Here is a 22,287-nt window from a genome sequence, read left to right on the forward strand (position 1 = left end):
TGCAAGTACAAAGGAAATTTCCATATTTTAAAATCCATTTAACTGCAATTTAGGAATTTCTACCTAATCTTCAATTCACAGTGATGAATCTGCAATGTGATGACGTGTAAGAAGTCAACCATCCAGAGAAGAGTCTAATACTACTTTCTCTCTCCCTAGTCATTTAATCACTACTGGAGAAAGTAACAAAATTTTCCTGATTTTCTTCTCTATTTTTTTTTCCTGATTCTCTTTATGCTGGAATTATCTCTTTCTTCTTATATTCTCCCAGAAAAATGTTTAAACATAATAAAACACTTTAATGTGAATGAGAACCACCTGGAAGTCTGGCTAAAATGTAGTCCTACAACTGGAGATTCTGACTGAGTAAGAGGCTCAGACCATTTTAAAAGAAATACTGACATGGAACATACCACATGCCAACTTGTGTTATAATTTTTATGTACAGGTTTTATCTCCTTTGTAAACTTATTGTGGTCAGGGACCATTTTAAAAAATTAATTTCTGATTCCTCCTTGCTTCCTCACTCTTAGTAGGTACTCCATAGGCATACAAGAGTTATTAAATGAATGAATACAGATTAATGTCACGACAGTTTTATCCTGATAAATAGCATTGCCAGCAGTAGAGTTTCATGAGGTGGGTGTGGTATACTTATTTTCCCCATAATTACACTTTGATCAGCACCTACAAAATGAATGAAATTATCAATAATTACTCAAAAGCAGAGGCAGAGAGACTCTAGGAAAAAAACTCCTGGAAGGGCTGCTTTCTTCACAAACCTCTCTTTTCCCCCATTCCAGTGTCCAAAGTTGGGAGGAAAGATAAGAAAAGAGTGATGGATCCAGTGGGTGGGTCAAAGAATGAAAAACAAAATGGAGAGAGAAGAGGGAGGGAAACCAAAATAATTCTCTATTGCACTCTTCTCCAAGCCAAGAAACTCATGCCCTAATGCGTGCTAACATGGAGAGAGATCAACAGGAGGCCCTACACATTCACCCCCCGCAGCGTTCCTCGCCTTTCCTCCTCTCGCCAGTACACACATGCACAAGCCAGCCTTCAAGCTTCCGTCTGGTCTCAAGCAGGGGCATACTTCTTCTTGGAGTATTGTAACTGGGGTTGTATATATTATATTTATATATACTATGACTGCAGCTTTATAACTGGGTTCTCAAAGCTCTAGGATAACTATGGCACATTTTCAGAGAGTGTCAGTATTATTCAAGGATTTGGAAGAAAATTGTTTCAAATTTTTTCCCCCTTAAAAGGGTTTCGTGACACGTGCAAATAAAATAAGCAAAATTCTGCTTTTCCATGTTGAACTTGTGTTTTTCTTGAATGCATACTTTAGAGTAGAAAATGTTTATGTATAGAGAGTGGTTGAAAACTCTGACATTTTTTGGTGTAATTGGGGAACCCGTTGATGTTAGCTCTGGAGTCTCTTTAAGTGAATGCAAGATGCTCTATGAGGCAAGAACAAATTTGGTGCAGATCTGTGGTCCACATGGTTTGGGCTTTGACCAGAGTAGACAAACTGGAACATGTGACTTCTCAGTGAGTCCAAGAAGGCTGAAATATCTATTGTACGATAGATATTTGTATCTACCTGAGAATAGTCTGTCACCTTATAAATCACGTGATTATACCTGGATTATACACAAAGCCATTGACTCCTACAAATCAATTCAATTTCTTAACATAATTGCTCTTAATCAAATGTTTTGGTATATTGAAATATTTATGGATAAAATAATATGATATTTAAGATTTGGTTCAAAATAATATTGGATAGGGGAAGTGGACTGTCAGCCCAGTTTTCTGACATGGACAGAATCCATGAAAAGCAGCTTCTTCATTCAACCAACAAGATAAGTAGGACACTTTTTTCCTCCAAATGATAACTTAAAACATTAATTATAATTTATTAAATACAATATTTAATTTATTTAAATATTAAATATAATTTAATACATTTTTAAATGGTATGATTATGGTATAAAATGAAGAATTAATGTGGATTTTAATACTTAAAAAGGAGACTTGAAATAATTTGTGTGTGTGAAGAAGATTGGCCCTGAGCTAACATCTGTGACAATCTTCCTCCATTTTATGCAGGACACCACCACAGTGTGGCTTGACAAGCGGTGCTAGGTCTATACCTGGGATCTGAACCTACAAACCCTGGGACTGAGGAAGCAGAGCTCACAAACTCAACCACTACACCACCAGGCTGGCCCCAGAAATTTTTTTTTAATTGTGATAAAATATACTTTTATTTACTTTGTTGAGTCAGAGGGTCATAAAAAAAAAATTATTGCTAAAGTAGATATCAGGCAAACAGAAAGGTACTTTAGAAGCTCAGTTACCTTGGAGTTTATTTAAACTAAGAGAAAAGTCATAACGTTTTCATGTAATACATACGTGGTTCTTTAAATAACAATTGTGACAAATAACAGAAATAATTAAGGAATGCTGCGCTTGTGATCCACACAAAACACCAACATTTCTTCAAAGAAATTTTATGATTTCACTCGCCCTGCCCCTGTACTCTTCAGATTATGTATTTGCCCTCCGCTGCTAGTAGGGGTAATTGGTGGAAAATATTGAAATGTCCTGATTGAATTGGTTTTCTTTTTTTACGGAAAGCTTAGGAAGGTATGAATTATTTAAAACTCCTCTAAACCATACCCATGGGGGAAATTTTTCTCAGTTATTTAAAAATCAGACTAATAAAACATTTGTACACAATAGCAGCATTTTACACAAATAGTGGTTTTATTATTTTCTCTTACTATAGTGCAGTAATTCAGAGTCGGCTAGGAAAGCATTGCCTAATAGAGAACCTCTGTGGAAGGGAGAAAAAAAGAACTGATTTGATGTAAGCAAGCCTGAGCTTAACCCAACTCACTACTTAAATTGAAATTTATTGTTTGCATATACATCAAAGATAATGCCTGAAACCTTTTTAAATACTAAGTAGAGGGGCCAGCCCAGTGGCACAGCAGTTAAGTTCTCACATTCTGTTTCAGTGCCCCAGGGTTTGCCAGTTCAGATCCCGGGTGCAGATTTACACACCACTTGTCGGCTGGCCCATGCAATGGCAGGCATCCCACATATAAAGTAGAGGAAGATGGGCACGGATGTTAGCTCAGGGCCAGTCTTCCTCAGCAAAAAGAGGAGGATTAGCGGCAGATGTTAGCTCAGGGCTAATCTTCCTCAAAAGAAAAAAACAACTAATCAGAATTTCCCGTATAATTATCTAAACAGACTTAATTTCCTATGAAAACAACTCTCTCTGAAATAAAAGAAGAAACTTTGATTTTGTTGCTTCAAATGATCACAATGGTAAAATCTGTGTTAGTACATTGAAAGACCCACAGAAAGGATGCCTGGGTGGTATTTGTGTGGACGCCCAGAAAAATGTACCCTCCGCCAAAGCTGAGACACTGAGGTCAGCATTTTTATCCACACGCCCTTTCCTTGGGCTCCAGGAACAGAGATTGTGGCTTGCAAACGAGCCTTGCAAACTCTTTCCATTCTGTCCCTACGAAAAGTATTTCCATAATGAGAATTGCTGGTATTTGTTGTGCAGAGAATGAGAACAAACTTTGGCGCAAGGTTAGACTGTCTTCAGTTCTGCGAGACACTCTCCAAGCTGCTCCAGCGATTCTCCCCTCTTTTGGATACGTCAACACTTTTTTTTCTCTTTACCAGACATTTCCATCAGAATACAATTATGGTACTATTTCTTCCACTTAAAAAGAACAAAAACAACCACCACTCTTGACCTCACTTACCCCTCTAGCTTCCTGCTCTGTTTCTGTTCTCTCTGCAGAAAAATTCCTCAAAACAATCATCTATTCCTCCTTGTCTTGCAATTCCTCTCCCATTTTCTCCTGAACCCCCTCACTCAGGCATCTACCCCCACCTCCCCACATAAATTGCTCTTGTTGCAGTTACTGATGTCTCCCACATTACAAAACCCTAGGAAAATCTCCTTCTTTATCCTCACTGGACCCATCAGCAGTGTTCTCAACACTTGATCGCTTTTTTCTTCCTTGAAACATTTTCTTCCTCTAGCTTTCTGGACGCCCCCCTCCCGGCTCTCCTCCGTTCTCAGCGGCTGCTACTCCTCAGTCTTCTTCCATGGTTCCTCCTGTCTCTCTGACTTTTAAACACAGGAGTGGTCCAGGGCTCAGTCTTGGCTCTTTGTCTTCACCTCTCTACGTTTTCTCCCTTGGGGATCTCATTCACTGTCACGTACACAGATGACATCCAAATTCATATTGCCAGTCCTGACTGGTCTGCTCTCTTGTATTCGACTGCCTGCTCAACATCTCTACTTGGATGTCTAGTAGGCATCTCAGTCTTCACATGTTCCAAACCGAACTCCTCATCTTTCCCCCAGAACCTGCTTCTCCCTGAGTCTGCTTCAGTTTATTTAGTTAAGGTAATTCCATCCTTCCAATGGCTCAGGCTACATATTTTGGACCCATCCTTGACTCCTTTCTCTTGAATAAAATGTTGAAAGAAAAAGTCAAAGTCTGCTTTTAATATAATGCTTAAAGACAAAGGGCCAGAATTCTCACCACTGTCCAAAAGTTGTAAAAGGGTGCTGCCATCTCTTCCTTTCTGGAAATGCCAAACTTCCAACCATCAGCTATAATCACCCTTTGGACCGACGAGGAAACTTCTATTCAGACCCGTAATCTCTCCTACTAACTGGGCAACAAATATTCAGACTCGTTCCAGCAGGAAGAAGAAAAGAAAAACACAAGTCTGGACATTACATTCCCTTTACACACACTACTTATACGCATCCAAATGCTTTCACACAGGGTTCTCTTATCCTTTACTCTCAAATGGTCAACTTCCCCACAAAGTGCTGAGGGGGATCTCTGTGGCCCTGGAGACACCTAACTCTGGAAAAGTTCTTTGCAGCACACATACTTGTCACAGTTGCTGCTGGATGATTGTATTGAAGAAAGAAACAGAGTTGGCTTTCCCTCTGCTGGGACATAGAGGATCCTAAGAAATGATGGTAATGGGGAAAAGAGCTACCACACGTGGGATGTAGAATCTAAGGCCCTCTGGGAGTTTTTAAATGGTAAGATGTCTTCTCACAAAATCAGCCCCTCTGTAATTTCTTGGAAGATAGGAGAAGTGTTTTCTACATTGCTTTTTAACCACTCCAAAGTGCCTGAGTAAGGTGCTTTGCATAGACGGGTACTTGAAAAAAATTTTGCTGATTGTTCTGAATTTTTTCTCCCACTTGGGAACTGGGTGGGTTCTTTTTTAATCTTTAAGGACTAAACCATATTTCTATGTGTTTCTATCACCAAGACTCAAAGTACCTACTTGGCACACAAGTCCCGGTGTAGAAGGCACTCACGGGGCCCGCCCAGTGGTGCAGCAGTTAAGTTCGCATGTTCCGCTTCTCAGCGGCCCGGGGTTCGCCGGCCCGGATCCCTGGTGCGGACATGGCACCGCTTGGCACGCCATGTTGTGGTAGGCGTCCCACATATAAAGTAGAGGAAGATGGGCATGGATGTTAGCTCAGGGCCAGGCTTCCTCTGCAAAGAAGAGGAGGACTGGCAGTAGTTAGCTCAGGGCTAAACTCCCCCCCCCCCCCCAAAAAAAAGCAAAAAAAAAGAAGGCACTCATGACAGTCTTGGAAAGTCACTCTTCCAGTGGGACACAGTTGAGGTTCAGGTAACAGGGGAGGTTAGGAGAAAGGAACTGAAGGTAGCCATGTTCTATGTGCTACCAGCTTATTAGGAGAAATTCTAAAGATTCTTAATTTATCACTATTGACAGCTCTACCTTCTCCCTTGCAAATTGGCATTTGTACTCTGTCGTCTTTCTTACTATCAATCTTGCAGTCTTTTATGTCATAAATTCATTCAAATACGCTTCTTCGCCTCCATCCATAATCCACCAAATATAATTAATTATATTCTGTAAAAAAGGAAATGAACATTATCGGATAGATTTCCTCAAAGACTTAAAATATTTTTAAGAGCATCTGAAAAAACTGTGACAAAGAAGTATGAAGAAGCACTTTGGGTTTATGTTTTTACTTTATTTTCTATTAAATGTAATTTTGAAATGTTCTTTTCTAGAAAAGACAAATAAATGATGTTTCCTTAAAAAAAAAAAAGAAGCTGCACAGTAGAAATTTGTTAGAGCTATTACTGAGGAAATCCATGAACCCATGAAGAAACGCTTGCAAATAAATACAACTAATTGATGCAAATTAGAAGTGCAATTCTAGTTTCAAAAGAACATGCTTAAAGTAAAGATAGAAGAATAACCCTTTTTCCCTCCCAGGTTTAGTGAGATGTAATTGACATCTAACATTGTATTAATTTAAGGTGTGCAACATAATGATTTGATATATGTGTATACAGGGAGATGATTACCACAATAAGTTTAGTTAACATCCATCACCTCACATATCTAAAAAATATTTTTTTATAATTAGAACTTTTAAGATCTACTTTCTGGGGCCGCCCCGTGGCTGAGTGTTTGAGTTCATGTGCTCTGCTTCGGCGGCCCAGGGTTTTGCCGGTTTGGATCCCGGGCGTGGACATGGCACCGCTCATCAGGCCATGCTGAGGCGGCATCCCACATGCCACAACTAGAAGGACCCACAACTAAAAATACACAACTATGTACTGGGGGGGCTTTGGGGAGAAAAAGGAAAAATAAAATCTCAAAAAAAACCAAAAAAGATCTACTTTCTTAGCAACTTTCAAATATACAATATAGTATTGTTAACTATAGTCACCATATTGTACATCCCTACAACTTATTTATATAAACAGGAAGTTTGTACCTTCTGACCACCTTCACCCATTTTTCCCCACCATCCCCTCATCCCTGCAACCACCAACCTGTTTTCTATTTCTATGAGTTCAGTTTTCTTAGATTCCACATGTAAGTAAGATCATACAGCATTTGTTTTTGTCTGACTTAATTCACTAGGGATAATTTTCTTATTAGAAAGGTGGTATTAGGGTTCTCCAGAGCTACAGATCCAATAGGATATATACATGTATATACAGAGAGAGAGGGAGATTTATTTTAAGGAACTGGGTCATGCACTTGTGGGGCTGGCAAGTCTGAAATCTGTAGGGCAGGTTGGCAGGCTGGAAACTCAGGCACAGTTTCTATGTTGCAGTCTTGAGGATAATTCCTTCTCCTTAAGGCAACCTCCGTCTTTGTTGTTAAGGCCTTCAAGTGATTGGATGAGGCCCACCCACATTAGGGAAGGTAATCTGCTTTACTCAAAGTCTACTAATTTAAATGTTAATCCCCTCCAAAAGACATACCTTTACAGCAACACCTAGGCTGATGTTTAACCAACAACTTGGCCTAGCCAAGCTGACACCCAGAATTAACCATTGCAAAGGAATCAACAAAGAATGTTCTTCCTCTATTTCTTCTTAGCTGAGGAAGGAAAACAACTCTGAATACTAGGGACATGATCAAGTACACTGAGAAAGGTTACTTAAGTTTATTCCAGATTAGCAGACACCAGCCTAACGCTGTTAAAACCTCGGGAGAAGAAGCAAGAGCATTTGATACTTGACAAAGCTGCTGAAGGTCCCAGAACTGTGACCAGGGCCCTCAGAAGACCAAATTCAAGAAGAGTTCAGGGTGAGTTTAAAAATTTTTTCCTTTTTAAGGTTTGGATAAAATGAGGTAAGCAAATAACACTAGAATAAGCAATGATTGATAATATTTCAAAGTAAGTATGGGATATAATTAATTATACCTAGGTATTCCTTGAAACTGCTTCTAACTGTGTATAATTCTTTAAACTTGAGGATAATTCTAGGAATTATTCATGTCTAGCTCCTTTATTTTTCTTTTAAAAAATTAAAAGCATGCCAATCTTTGACCCGGTTAACCACTGTTTGTGAGAATGATGTCCAGTGGTAGCTTAATTAATACCCAGGAAGAAATGAAACAACTTCTAGAATGCCAGCTCTGCAAATCTAAGCCAAAATCTATCATGAGATAGCAAAAGTCCAAAGTGTTCTTTTAAAATATTCCTTCTAAACATCTAATTCCTATCTCTTCATCACTTATTTCTTTTCTGATTGCCAATCTTTTATAACTTTTAAAATTTCAGTGAATAACAACATGTATTCTTAAGAAACATTCTTTCGTTCTGCCATCCATTATTAATCCTGTGTTTGTCTACTGAGCAAGCATACAGGGAATTGACACCATTTCTATTTCTATTCTCCTGTGTCTTGATCGTTTAAATAAATTTAGTATTCATACTTCTCATTTCATAGAACCAAAGCTTTCCCCAGGGCCTTCACTTTTGCCCTAACTATCTATATACCCATTTCTAAAGTTATCTGTAGCCCCACAGAGGTTTAATAGGAGGAAAAGAAGTTGAGAGTGTCTGCTGTGCTCACAGGTCTCCTGACGTGATCCCAGGGAGGCCCAGACTGGAAAACCCACAAAGGACAAACATGACAGCTTCTGCTCTTACCTGAGAAAGAGAAAATATATATGAGAAGTTTGTTTTTCCTACCAAAGATGTTCCCATCATCCCAATTATATGGGAAAAACTTAAGAAAAACACAGATTAAGGGAAGGGAAACTGTCAGAGATAGAAATAACTATGCTTTATTGGCAGGCTAGGGAACCTGGCTTTCTTTATGCTATGGATTTGAAAATTATTTTATGATATTTTGGGGGCCAATAATATCCGTAATTTTCTGGGAGTGAGATGGATTAACTAGGAAAGGAATGAATGGTCAGTTCTAAAGGGCCAGCTATCAAGTCTGGCTCTTCCTTTTTTCTCTCTTTCTCTTTGCCCTCCACTTACTTAGAGAAATTTTGGTGCTCATTAGCACCTTCAGCAGGGGCTGAAACAGGGTAAGAATTAAAATTCAAATTAAAGAATTAAAATTTGTCCTTTTAATAGAAGCTTTGCTAAAATAAGAAAGAATAAAATTATTGGCTATAATTAAAACTTATCAATTGCCAACAATCTTGTGCATGAAATCAAACGGTTGGTTTGGCATTTGTGAGATTCCATCTTCCTGAATCCCATAAATCTTCTGTTCGGTATAAATACTTGCTGTTTAAGGAATTAGAACACACCAGGTAGTTTTCTAGATTTTATTCTAACTTCTATATTTATGTGTGCCAAAGCCGTTTTGGACTTTCTCGTGGACTATCCAAGACTCTTTTTTTAAAAAAGCTTCTTCAATAAGAAAGTGATAGCAATAAAGAAACTCAAAATGGTAATTTTAACAACACAGCCTTCAGAAATATCAGGGCAGCAGGAAGCCATAGCTCTGTCTTCATTTCTCTGCATCAACCTTGTCTTGGTTTCCGCAAAACACTGAGGGGATTGTATTGTTCTCTTCCATATTTCACTGTGAACAGACTGGTATGGACGTAACTTTGTATGCTTCTGTGGGTAGGCTATTTAAAGAAATGTACTGTTATTGTTTTCTTGCCCATTCTTCTATTCCAGAGAGATATTTATTCCTACACTGGGACAGCTGCTGATAGGTCACAAACATCCAGAGACATTTCATTCCTACCATCTCAGCTACATAGAATGGGGCTGATGCTCCATTGGTAGCAGTTTCCATGAAGTTCTGAGCCTCCTTGTTTTCACTGTTAGAATTTTTCTTTTTTCTCCTGAGGAAGATTTTCCCTGAGCTAACATTTGTTATCAATCTTCCTCTATTTTGTATGTGGGTCGCCACCACAGCATGGCTGCCAATGAGTGGCACATGTCTGTGCCCCAGAACTGAACCTGGGCCACCGAAGCAGAGTATGCCAAACTTAACCACTAGGCTGGCCCCTAGAAATTATTTTTATGACACATTTTTGGAAACTGTTAAGGTTTTATGGGCCTATAAACAACTCCGCTGGAGAAACCTGCAATACCCTACACAGGGAAATTTGGGGGGGAAAAATAGCAGTAGACTTCACGGCCAAGTGTCTGTCCATTGTGTCTGACAAGAAAGAAGATTATTCCAGAAAGAATGAGAAAGAAAAAACTCCACCCAAAGATGAATATAGTAAAATGTCAGAGGGGATGTGTCAAGAAAAAACGTTTTTATTATAATGGGATAGCAATGTGAAATGGAATGTGGAAGCTAATTTATTTTATTCCTTTACCATTTGTCTACTTTTTATCCTTCCAAAAATTGGACTCTTCCAGTTCTGGGTAGATCAGTTTTGATAGGCAAAGGCTCAAGGTGCAGCCATTCTAGAGGAAGCAAGCAAAGATGAGGAGCCAATTGGCAAGGTCAGCGTAACAGGGATTTCTTTATTACGCTAACTTTCCTGGTTGATGAGAATGCTCTGTCTCCCACTACTATGTCTAGGATGACTCCTGAGTACAAATTGGCATTGAGTTCAGTAAATATTAGAGGAGAAAGAAACTCATAAACTTTAAAAGATATTATCCCAATGTATTTTCTTGACGTATTTCCTATAACCACATTGGAGTCTTGTTGTATCATTCCTAGTGTTGGCATATCAAGCAAGAACTAAACTTCATTTTAGACAGTAGGAATATTAGTCCCCATTACGGTACATAGTGATGCTTGTTTATTCTCTTAATTCTGGTAAAATTTAACTGGTGGAATTAAAGAAATATTACTTGTATCAGATAAGCACTGCTACAATGGCATCTGAATCTTTTGGCATCCCTGGGGAGTATGTAGGTCCCTGAGTAACCCACATTTGAACCTCAGGGAAACTTTGGAAGATGCAGGATGACAGAGGTAGGGATGAGCTGGAATTATTCTAGCCCAGCTACTCCAAGAAAGGTCTGCTTTTACTTCAGTTAAGCTCCACATATTCTGAGCTAAACTGGAATGCCCTGGAATTCTTTACAGGAAAAAGAAATGCTCAGATGGCTAGAGCAAAACTCTGCCACTGGAATTCTCCTTAGTAGCTAACACAAGACTAAAGCGAACATCTCACCCAAAGGCTTATTTTCTGGGTCTATCCTGAAGGCATAAGAGATCCCTTAGACACCCTAAAGTTTGTGGACAGACTAGCACTCCCCAACCTCCCCCCAAGATTAGGACAGGATGGCAGGACAAGTACACTGAAAGGATTCCTTAACATCCTTATAATGGTGGCTTCCGGAACATACTGTACTGGAAAGTTAGACTACCTTGAAAATAGTTATTCATATTCAGATAATGTTCCCAGGGATAAATTAGGCTGGATCAAAAGAATACCATATTTAGGGTACTTGTGTTCTAGGAATTCAACGGGAAATTCCCCTGGAGTTCTCATTCTTTTACCTTGGTCTTCCCTAAAGGACCAAAGTGCTTATTAAAACCAGTAAGAAAATGCCAAGATCATCTTCCAGATTCAATACTCTGGAAGGGACAGGCAAATAACCGTATTACATGTCTAATATGCTATATTAAAAGCTTACATTTCCTCAGTGGATCATTGTCTGGTGCTCTGGCTTTTGCCAAAGCCTTAACAACAGACATGTAGACATCCAGCACACTTCTTGCAGTGGAAGCAAAGTCCCCAGTCACAAAGGCATGGATTTCAGAGAGCAACAGTCTGCCGTGTATGGATGAGTTAGAAGTGCCTCCATCTGCAAACAAGAAAGATAATCGGGATCAGGGTGTGGGCAGAAGCAAATTAAAGAACACTGGCTACACTGCTCATGAAACAACCCCAGAAGTAGAAGGAGCAAGTTATTTTAACGTGGGAACTTGAGTTTGGAGAATTAGGTAGTCAACCATCAGGAAGGCCCCAAGTGAACTGAAAAGCAAGGATGAATTTCTATCATTGTGGAAAGTTACAAGAAAGTTGTTGAGAAACCTTCTACACCCAGCAGAGCTTTGAGGACTCTAAGACATGTTTATGAAAATATCTGAGGTCATATAATGAAAAAGATATATGCCACTAATATACTCACAAAAAATGTTTCCTGCCACACAGAGTTTCTGTGGCTACTGTGCCCAAAGTAACCTACATTAACTGGGTAGTCTGCAAGCAAGACAGCAAAATAAACACAATAAAAATGTCTTTTCCTTCCTACTTAAATTATTTCCTAGAACTACATACTGGTACGCTATGGGTCAGTCTACTGATCGGGTCACTAGTTTTGCTTTAGTCAGTCTCCCTGGAATTTACTTTTTATGGGGCTCCTTCTCAGGTCTTTCCTAAGGTTCCCCAGTGCACAGATGGCTACTTGAACCAGCTCAGGGGAAAATGCTTCATTGCCATTAACACATGGAGTTAATTCAATCTTCCACTTGCAGATTATCACCCTGAGGTCATTTATGAACTTAACTATCTCATCAGATAGACTTTTTATCCAACCACAGAAGCTGAATTCGTTTTTTTCTAAATTAATATTTTTATTCCCATATTGTAATGAAAGCCAAGCCTCTTTGCTCTATGATAGTAAATCATCAGTCTGCAGCAAACACTCTAGAGAGTGAAGGAAAGACATGGTGTTAACCATTTCCCTAAACTGAGTTCCTTGAAAGAATCAGAGAAACCCATTTCCTTTCATTTTTTTAATTCAAAATTGGCTTTTAATCGCAATCAGTTTTATAGGCCTTCCCATCAACATCACTGATGCTCCCAATGCTAGACACAGTCAAGTACCTAGGAGGATGAGTAACAGAGCCTGAATTTACCACCATTTCCCCCTAGGATTCTTTCTGCAGACTTTCTTTCCTGACTCTCTTAAAACTCCATCTTTTTATTCTTTGAACCCAGGCCATTCCAAAACGAGAAAAATTGTTTATCATCTAATTCTTGTTAACGCTCCTTCTACTAGTAAAGATAGTTGAAGGTCAATAGTCTTAAAAGCCAATGTGTTTTTGGATGTGGGTCTAGAGTCAAGAATACCCTGTGAACAATAATAACAATAACTTACATGTATAAGTCACTTTGCAATTTACAAAGCACTTTCACAATGTTCTTATTTGCTCTTTTTAATACCCTGTATGGTAGACAGGGATTATTAGCCTAGATTTAAAGACAAACCTGAGGCTCAACGAGATTAACTGACCTGCTCAAGGTCACACAGTCAAAAAGTGATAAAGGCAAGAACCCAGGTCCTGTAAGCTCCAGTCTAATGCATATGCCACTATACCATCCTGTCTCTGAGAAGTGAGCTCTCAGCCGCTGATTAGCCACTGCGTGAGGCCTACATTGTAGAGGACAGATTATCACACAGCTGAAGAAAATAATTACTGGTAAAACCTGTGGGAAGAACCAGCAACAGAGTTCCATAGTTTTCTCAGAGGGTTATTTCTTTAAAAAGTAAAAAAAGTGCCATCGTGCACAGTATAATAAATTTTAAAATGCCTCTAACACTCCTCTTTTTTCCTGTGGCTCCATTCTTTTTCTCAATCAATTCTGACCTAAACTTGCAATTCTAAGTTACACTAGCCAGTCTGGCCGGCTTTGTTAATATCTTGCTACTCAAAGTGTAGTGCGTGGATGAAGGATGGAAAGCATAGGTACCATTTGGGAACTTGTTAGAAATGCAGATTCTTAGGCCGGATTCTTACCCCCCAGACTTATTGAATCAGAATCTACATTTTAACAAGATTCCCCAAGTTATTCATGTGCACACTTAAGTTTGAGAAATACTGTGTTAATACATATTAGCAGATGTTTGTCAATATCATTCTGAAAGGGGGGTCATACTAGCATGTTCATTAACAAACAAATTTTAGGTCTGCTTCAGCAAATGAATAATGTGAAATGACAGAATCAGCAGGGCACAAAATATCTGATAATCAAAATATTTGACTTAGGTTTATACTAAATCAGATAGTCCAAATAACTGTGAGATATTGAAATCATGCTGGTTATCATATTAAGACAAATACAACTTTCATTCCAAATAATTTTCTCAGCAGCATAAGCAAAAAACATGGGAAAATTTTCCGTTTTGTATCTCCTTTACAATCACAGAACAAGAGAATTTTACCGTCTATAAAGGAGCCTGCAATCACCTAACCACACATTTCTCTGCCCTGGCTGTATATTAAAACCATCTGAGGATTAGCAACAGATGTTAGCTTGGGGCCAATCTTCCTTACCAAAAATAAATATATATATATATATATAATAATGATCTGAGGAACTTTCAAAACCCTTGGGGGCCTCACCTCCAGACATTCTGATTTAAATATCTAGCTAGGGACTTGGGCTCCCCATGATTTGAATACATAGCCAGGGCTAAGAACCACTGCCTACCCAAACCCTCATTCTATAGATGAGCAGATTTGGGGTTTAATGAAAACGGGACCAATATAGCATATTTAAGTACAAATTTTTTCATAAATAAGTAAGTAATGACTTCTAAAACCTGAAACTTGTTGACCAAGTGAAGCTTAACTGTTTGGACAATTGTTTACCTTTTTTTTGTTTTTTTTTTTCTGGAGCTAAAGGTCTTTTTTTATCACTGGTATTAACTCTGTAAACACGGGTTAACCTTTCTAACCTTTCTCTGAAAGAATTACCAGCCAAATATTTACCCACAGGAGCTGACAGAGGCAAATTGTAAAGGAATAAAACTTGAAATAACGTGGTTGAATCCCACTAACTTTTTCTAACAAACTTTAGCATACATTCAAATAGTTAGAAAGCTAGTTTACATAGCTTACAAAATTAAAAACCAAAGAAGGATTAAAATCTGAGAGGCAAACAGGTGCTAAGGAGATTTTTTAATGGCTGCATCTTCTTTGACACACCTCCCACTAAGAGCGGGGTCTAGTCCCTCCCTTGACACCGAGCAGGCTTGTGATTGCTTTAACCAACAGAGCAAGGCTCGGCAAGTATTTTCTTTCTTTTTTTAAAAAATTTTTTCTTAAATTTTTTTTTCTTTTTTTTGTGAGGAAGATTGGCCCTGAGCTAACATCTGTGCCAACCTTCCTCTATTTTGTATGTGGGATGCTGCCACAGCATGGCCTGATGAGCAAGCAGCGTGTGGATCCGTGCCTGGGAACTAAACCCATGAACCTCAGGCCACCGAAGCAGAGCATGCAAACTTAATCACTATCCCTCAAGGCTGGCCCTGGCCAATCTTTTCTATAAAGAGCCAGACAGTAAATATTTTAGGCTTTGCAGACCACACGGTCTCTGTTGCAACTACTTGACTGCAAAGCAGCCATAGACGGTATGTAAACAAGCAGACATGGCTGTGTTCCAGCAACACTTTCTTTACAAAGACAGGTGGCCGACTGGATTTGGCATGAGACCATAGTTTACAATCCTTGCAATAGAGTATGGAAGAAATGACACAATATGACTTCTGAGGCTAGGTCATAAAAGGCCCTGCAGCTTCTGCGTGTGTCTGCTGGAACACTCACTCTTAGGAAGCTCCCTCTCGGAACCTAGGGACCATCCTGGGAGAAGCCCAAGCCAGTGAGAGAGACCCCATGTAGGTGGTCTGGTCAACAGCCTTGGCTGAGCCCAGCCTTCATGTCATCCCAGCCCAGGTCCTGGCATGTGAGTGAAGAGGCCTCCAGATGATTCCAGTTTCCAGTCTTTCAAGTCACCCCTCAGCATTGAGTCTTCCTGGCAGAGGCCCTGAACACAGCAGAGCAGAGACAACACATCCCTACCACACCCTATCTGAATTCTGTGAGGATATAAAACTGCTGTTGTTTTCGTGCTGCTAGGTTTAGAGGTGGTTTGCTATGTAGCAAGAGATGGCTGGAGCAGAGGCTAACTAAGAAAACTCTAAGAGCACATGTGGAAGGCTAAAAATTTTAGAAAAGAAAACAGGAGTTGGAGAATTCAATGGAAAATATGCTCTTTTTTTCCAAAAACAATTTATGCTTGTAAGTAATAAATTTAAAGGAACTTATAATATCCTGTTCATATAAATAATATAAATTCTAGAGTACTACATGAAACATATAGTTGCCCATCAATTTGGGATTATTCTACAACAATGGCTTTATGGCTGTTTGATATAACAAATCTGGGACTAGTTACCAACTAGTCATTAAATATTTATTTGATTGAAAATAGTGAGCAATTAGGATCAGCTAATTTAGTTCAATGGGCCAAACCAGTTTCTACGTATTGTAGAATATTGAATGCTCCTCTATGCTATGCTTTTAGACACCTCGTAGGTAGTACTAAAAATTTATTAAGCTAATGTTTACTAGAAAATCTTTCTAACTTTAAGTAGTGTGATCTATGATATTAATTGCACGTAAATTATTGTAAAATCTAACCTACTATTCGCTAATGCTGAACTTCATGAATACATGGATTAACAAATTAGTAACAATTTGTTATAAGTGTTTAAACTCCCCTCCTGAACGAGCAAAGCCCTGTAGTGTCATCTTTGTGCTGGGGTTCTGGGAGGCTGTGTCAGATATGGGATGTATTGGGATTGTCCTAAGAAGTACAGAGTTTAGATTCAAGCAAATCTGAAAGCATTACTCTGAGACACAAATAAAATCAAGTCTGGCACAGCAGAGACAAAAAGCAGGCATGGGATAAGGGTATAATCTTAAGCCGCCAACATAGAACAAGCATTTAAAAGAAAGACTAAAAATTCATCAGAAATACTGCAAGAGTTACTGGAGCATAGCTGCAGGGACTTCTCCAGGGAAGGAGCATGGTTTTAAGATCAGTTCTGACGTGGCTGTGTGTGTGTGTCTGTGTGTGTGTTTCCCCCTACACCACCATGCAACACTCGGGACACCCCTGGGTGTCCTACAATTCAACTCAATTCTGACCCTAGCTCCCTGCAGATAGCACCAGATCCCAAAGGTAAAGGGCTCAGTCCTATGAGACTGCCCTTGGCTTCAGAAGCCAATCGCAAGCCCAGGTTGTTTCCTGTGCTTCTGACCAATCAGCTATAGATTGGAGGTTCCAAAGACCCCCTTCCTTGGACTTCAGATACCAGTCGCAAGTCCAGCTTGTTACCTGTACTTCTGACTGACTGGCTATAAGTCAGTGGTTCCCATGACTTCTCATCCCTTTGGATTTGACTTATTAGCTAGAGCGGTTCACAGAACTCAGGGAAACATTTACTTATGTTTACCAATTTATTATAAAAGGTTATGATAAAAGATACAGATGAACATCCAGATGGAAGAGATGTAGAGGGCAAGGTATGTGGGAGGACATGCGGAGGCCCTATCTGGGCACACCACTCTTCCAGCACCTCCATGTGTTCACCAACCCAGCTCTCCCAATGCTGTCCTTTTGGGTTTTTATGGAGACTTCGTTACATAGGCATGATTGACTAAATCATTCACCATTCATAGTCAATTCAACCTCCGGCTCCCCTCGGAGGTCTGGGGGTAGGATTGAAAGTTCCAGCCCTCCAGTCATAAGGTTGGTTCCCCTGGCAACCAGACCCCATCCTTAGGTGACCTAGGGGCATTCCAAAAGTTACCTTATTAACATAACAAAAGGTACCAAGATCTCTCTTACCACTAAGGAGATTCCAAAGTGTTTTAGAAGCTCTGTGCTAGAAATGAGGACAAAGACCAAATATATATTTCTTATTATAATTCACAATATCACAGGAAGGAAGCCATTAAGAAATGGTATTCCTTCCTGAAATTATGGCTCCATTCTTGCACTCACCTGTCATAGCTGACAGGTCTCACTGCCAGTACCCCTATTAGCCTCCCATGGTTAAATTCTTGCAACTAGTTGCCATCCAGCAATATTCTACACTTTGCCAGCCTTAACAAACATAAAGTACATGGCAAACTACCTACAGGTGGGACATCAAGTTGAAGAACCATACTATCAGGTTAGAACAAGATTTCTCACAGCTTTGGCCCTACTGATATTTTGGATAAGATAATTCTTTGTTGTGGGGCTGTCCTGTGCATGGTAGGATGTTTAGTAGCATCCCTGGCCTCTCCTCACTAGATGCTAGTAGTGCCCCCAACCCCACAAGTCATGGCAATCAAAAATGTCTCCAGACATTGTCAAATGTCTTGCGGGGGGGGGGGGGGGGGGGGGGGGGGAGGGCAAAATAGCCCCCAGTTGAGAACCACTGGATTAGAAATAGAACTGTCTACATGATGTTCTTTCTTCTTCCTCTCTTAGAAGACATACTAGGGAATTACTACTGGGGGAGGTAGTGGCTATTCTTGTTGGTAATACAGTGTTTCCTGCTGAACTGACCTCCTCAGTTCCTCAGGACTAAATGACTAGTGGCCTCTTTCAGTTCCTTGCCACATTGACCTTTCCCTGAGGTGGCCCATAACATGACAGCTCATTGCATCAGAACAAGCGAGAGAGAGAGAGAGAGAGAGAGAGAGAGAGAGAGAGAGAGAGAGAGAGAGAGAGAGAGAGGGGAGGGAGGGAGGGAGGGAGGGAGGGAGGGAGGGGGGGGAGGGAGGGAGGGGGGGAGGGAGGGAGGGAGGGAGGGAGGGAGGGAGAGAGAGAGGGAGGGAGAGAATGCAAGCAAGACCATGTCAGTTTTTTGTAACCTAATCTCAGAAGTCATATCCATGACTTTTGCCTTATTCTATTTATCAGAAGCAAGCCACTAGGTCCAGCCCAGCCTTAAAGGCAGGATCATTAGTGGTCAGCTTAGAAGCCTGCCTACCCCAGGATACAGAGAAAAAATTACAGAGAGGCAATTTTTTTTTTTTAAATGTTTGCATGCCTGAAAAGGTCTTTTCTACTCTCACATTTAATCCACAGTTTGTTACAGAATTCTAGGTTGACGGTGCTGGCCTGGCTCTCCTCCCCAACCCTACCTGAGGGTGGGCTACCCTGAGAAGACAGGAAAGGGAGACCTGGACCTGCGGGGTGAGGACACCTAACACCTTCACAGCCCCCAACGGCTTGAGGAAGAGCCATGCCTGGTCTTTAGGTTCCCCAGGCCCACTGACCAGATGCAGAAGTAGGTGAAGAATTGCAGAAGAGCAGACTTAAAAGATAAAACTTAGAAGATAAAACATTATTGGTTGTGTGCCAAACACTTTGATCCCACAATGATTGTAACAGCTGGATCTTAAGTTAACATGAGGGAAACATTAAGTTAACATCTTAGGGAAAGGAAGCAATATAGTAATTCTGACCCTGACTCACTAGTCTCTGTGAATACATTCTAGCCTGCATGTAGCCTAGATGATTAAGCACCTCTCCCTTTTACAGAATTCATGATCTGCTAGTTCTATGACTCTGCTTACGTATATCTCCCAGCTGTGATAAAACAACTTTGTTCTCTGAGTTTTCCAGGAACATGACAACCTCCAGAAAGAAAAATTCTGTGTGGGTACCCATCACGAATGACAGAAGAAAGAGATTATGTGGTACCTTGAAGTTCATCACACTGGATGGTCGACATCCCTAACCCCCCTCCTTCCCTGCCCATTTCCCCTATATCACTGTCTCAAGATTCCGTATGATTTGAAGATGGTTCTTTAGGAAACTAGTCGACCATCTTCCGATTATGCTAACTAATCGTATAAATTTTCCTTTCTCAACCACCGGCTTGTTTGTAATTGATTGGCACCAGGTTGCAGTGAGCAGAACGAGCCCCTTTTTGCTCAGTTACATGATCTATAGAACTAGTCCTTACAGGACAGTTATTTACCTTATCAGTCATCTGAACAGTCTGCATAATAGACACAGAAAATGAATTAAAAATTGAGTGAAGATGCAATGAGGACACTGAAACATAAAAACAAACAGAAAAAAAACTGACAGAACTTCTGCACAGGAACAAAAATATAAGGACACAAATAACAATGATGCTCAGAACCCCAGTGCAGAAGAAGGAGGTGAAGAACTGGATGAAGACCTTTTATGTGCATCTCTCGAGGAGAAGGAAAACAACACCTAAAATCATTATTTGAAATTTCAATTCTTAAGTAAACAAAACCTACCTCTGAATGGACATGAGAATGATGAAATCCCTTAAGTTCTCTTTACTCCTGATAGCTTTCAAGCACTGCTGAAGTGTGGGATAAGTTCTGGTGAAAAGGTCCTGAGAAAGCACTTGGAGACAACACAAATTAACATGTTCCATTGGAAAATAGCAGAATCAGACTCTAGAGATCTGTGAGAGCTGCCTTTGGGAAGAAACTCTCCGGGAAGTGAGAGACACTTCACTTCCATGATCACTAACGATGTGTGGACACAGCAGGGGAAGAACACCAGCCCATGCTGGTGAGGTTTGTTGATGATCAAGAGAAGAATTTGTGGGCTTCCTGCCTCATGAAGCTGATGCAGAAATTTTGGTTGTGCAATTTCACTGTATGATAACTGAGAAGTGGGAACTAAACGTGGAGTACACTAACGTGTAACCAAACGTGGCATATATTGCGTCCAGTAGGTTTTCTTCGAAAATGAAAGGTGTGGGGCTGGCCCGGTGGCGCAGCAGTTAAGTTTGCACATTCTGCTTCTGCGGCCTGGGGTTTGGATCCCAGGTGGGGACCTATGCACCACTTGTCAAGCCATGCTGTGGCTGGCGTCCCACATATTGAGCAGAGGAAGATGGGCATGGATGTTAGCTCAGGGCCAATATTCCTCAAAAAAAAAAAGAAAAACAGTTGCTGATTCGACTTTTGGAGAAATATCCCTGAGCTGCCTCCATACTCAGATCTTCCTGTGCCTTAAATATGTGACTGGCAAAACCAGTGCCTGTTGTGGGAGTATCTGTTGCATTGGAAATAACTGAAGAAGTTTGTTCTTTTATCCCTCAATTACCACAACACTTTTATAACTTGACAATGTAATTCCTCTTTTCTCTGAATAATGAAGGGTAATGACCTGAAGGAAATTTGTCATTCTCAATGGACAGACAGGCATGGTGCTTTTGAAATTTTAATAGCTCTCCTGCAAGCACTCGTTTCATGTTCAGGTATAAATAAGTGACACAAATATTAGATGGAATAACTGTATAGCTGGCAGAGCATGTGTCCTCTGCAGTGTATCAACAAATTTTTATCTCATTTTTGTACTTGAGAATGTCCTATCTTAACTTTAAAAAAATTGTCCTATCTTTTATAAGAGCCTTTGGAAAAAATCTCCGGGGGGCGAATCTTTGATGTTTTCTTTGCAGTCAGCAGCTTCACTGCAGTGTTGCATTCACTAATGAGGTGCTGGAAAATATCAAAACTTACCATGTATTTCATTTGAGGCAGCTATAAATTTGATAACCAAATTTGATATTCAAATGAAACTCCCTGGGAAACTCCACAGAGCTCAGCAAGGTAACCTGGAATCTCAACCAACCTCTGAAAATGACTGTAAAGAGTTCCTAAGTGTTCCAACAGTGGAGCACATTACTCAGGAACTTAACGATATATTCTCAGAACAACACCCCAAAGCTCGTAAACGCTTATCTCTGGTACCGTCTGTCATGGAACAGCTCAAATTCAACACATCAGAAGGACACCAGGCTGACTTGTACAGAAGTGACTTAGCCAATCCTGACACACTCCCAGCACAGTGTCACTGTTGGAGAATCAAGTAGAAACAGAAGGAAAGAGAGAGAGCTTCCATCCACCACGTATGAAGCCCTCCATCTGCCGGACCTCTAGTTTTTTCCTAACGTTTATGCATTGCTGAAGGTCCTGTCTATTCCTGTGATGAAAGCTGAGAATAAGTGCCATGAAAATGGATGAGTCTCAAAGCTTACCTGAGGAACACTTTGACAGATTGAAGGTCAAGTAACTTAGTTTTGCTTAACAAAAATTTTTATATAAAACATGATCTGGATTTATTGTAGACATATATATCAAAATCTATACATCTAAGTCGGTGCTTCCTATAGATAATTCATAAACTCTCAAAAATACCTAAGGGAATGTTTAAAAATAGGTTTTCTCCTATGTTTAATATTTAGGGGGAAAGCTGTAAAGTATACATAGGCCAGTTACCAAATTTCTTTGCCTATAGGGCTCCAATTGAATAAATTAGCTATTGATAATCTATCTGTTTAAACAACCACTGTTTTAATGCTCACACTTTGAAGACTTAGCTATTCTTTCAGGAGATAGTACTGAAAGTGCCAAATTTCATTTCTGCATGATCTCTGATACTGGCACTCTGGAATTGTCTAAAGTCATTTTAAACACAGCATTTATCATCACTATGGATCCAACTGTATTGAGTTATCAGTTCTTTGAAGGAATAGATTTGGAGGAGGTGTAGGAGGAAGGAATACATTTTATAAAATGTTACAATGTCTCTCACAATCGACCTTTGACTAGTTGAAGTTTTAAGTATATGTTAAAAATCTGTGAGGAGGGGGCCGGCCCCATGGCGAGTGGTTAAGTTCGCCTGCTCTGCTGC

The 22,287-nt window shown here is 40.0% G+C and overlaps 2 pseudogenes; both read left to right on the forward strand.

Annotated features, from left to right (window-relative positions):
- The first annotated feature begins 5,999 nt into the window (after positions 1-5,999).
- LOC139042660 (52 kDa repressor of the inhibitor of the protein kinase-like) lies at positions 6,000-21,125 on the forward strand (annotated as a pseudogene).
- On the forward strand, positions 20,337-21,795 carry LOC139044582 (52 kDa repressor of the inhibitor of the protein kinase-like; annotated as a pseudogene).
- Positions 21,796-22,287: the final 492 nt, after the last annotated feature.

This window comes from Equus asinus, chromosome 2, assembly GCF_041296235.1.
Source record: "Equus asinus isolate D_3611 breed Donkey chromosome 2, EquAss-T2T_v2, whole genome shotgun sequence".
NCBI classification, from domain to species: Eukaryota; Metazoa; Chordata; class Mammalia; order Perissodactyla; family Equidae; genus Equus; species Equus asinus.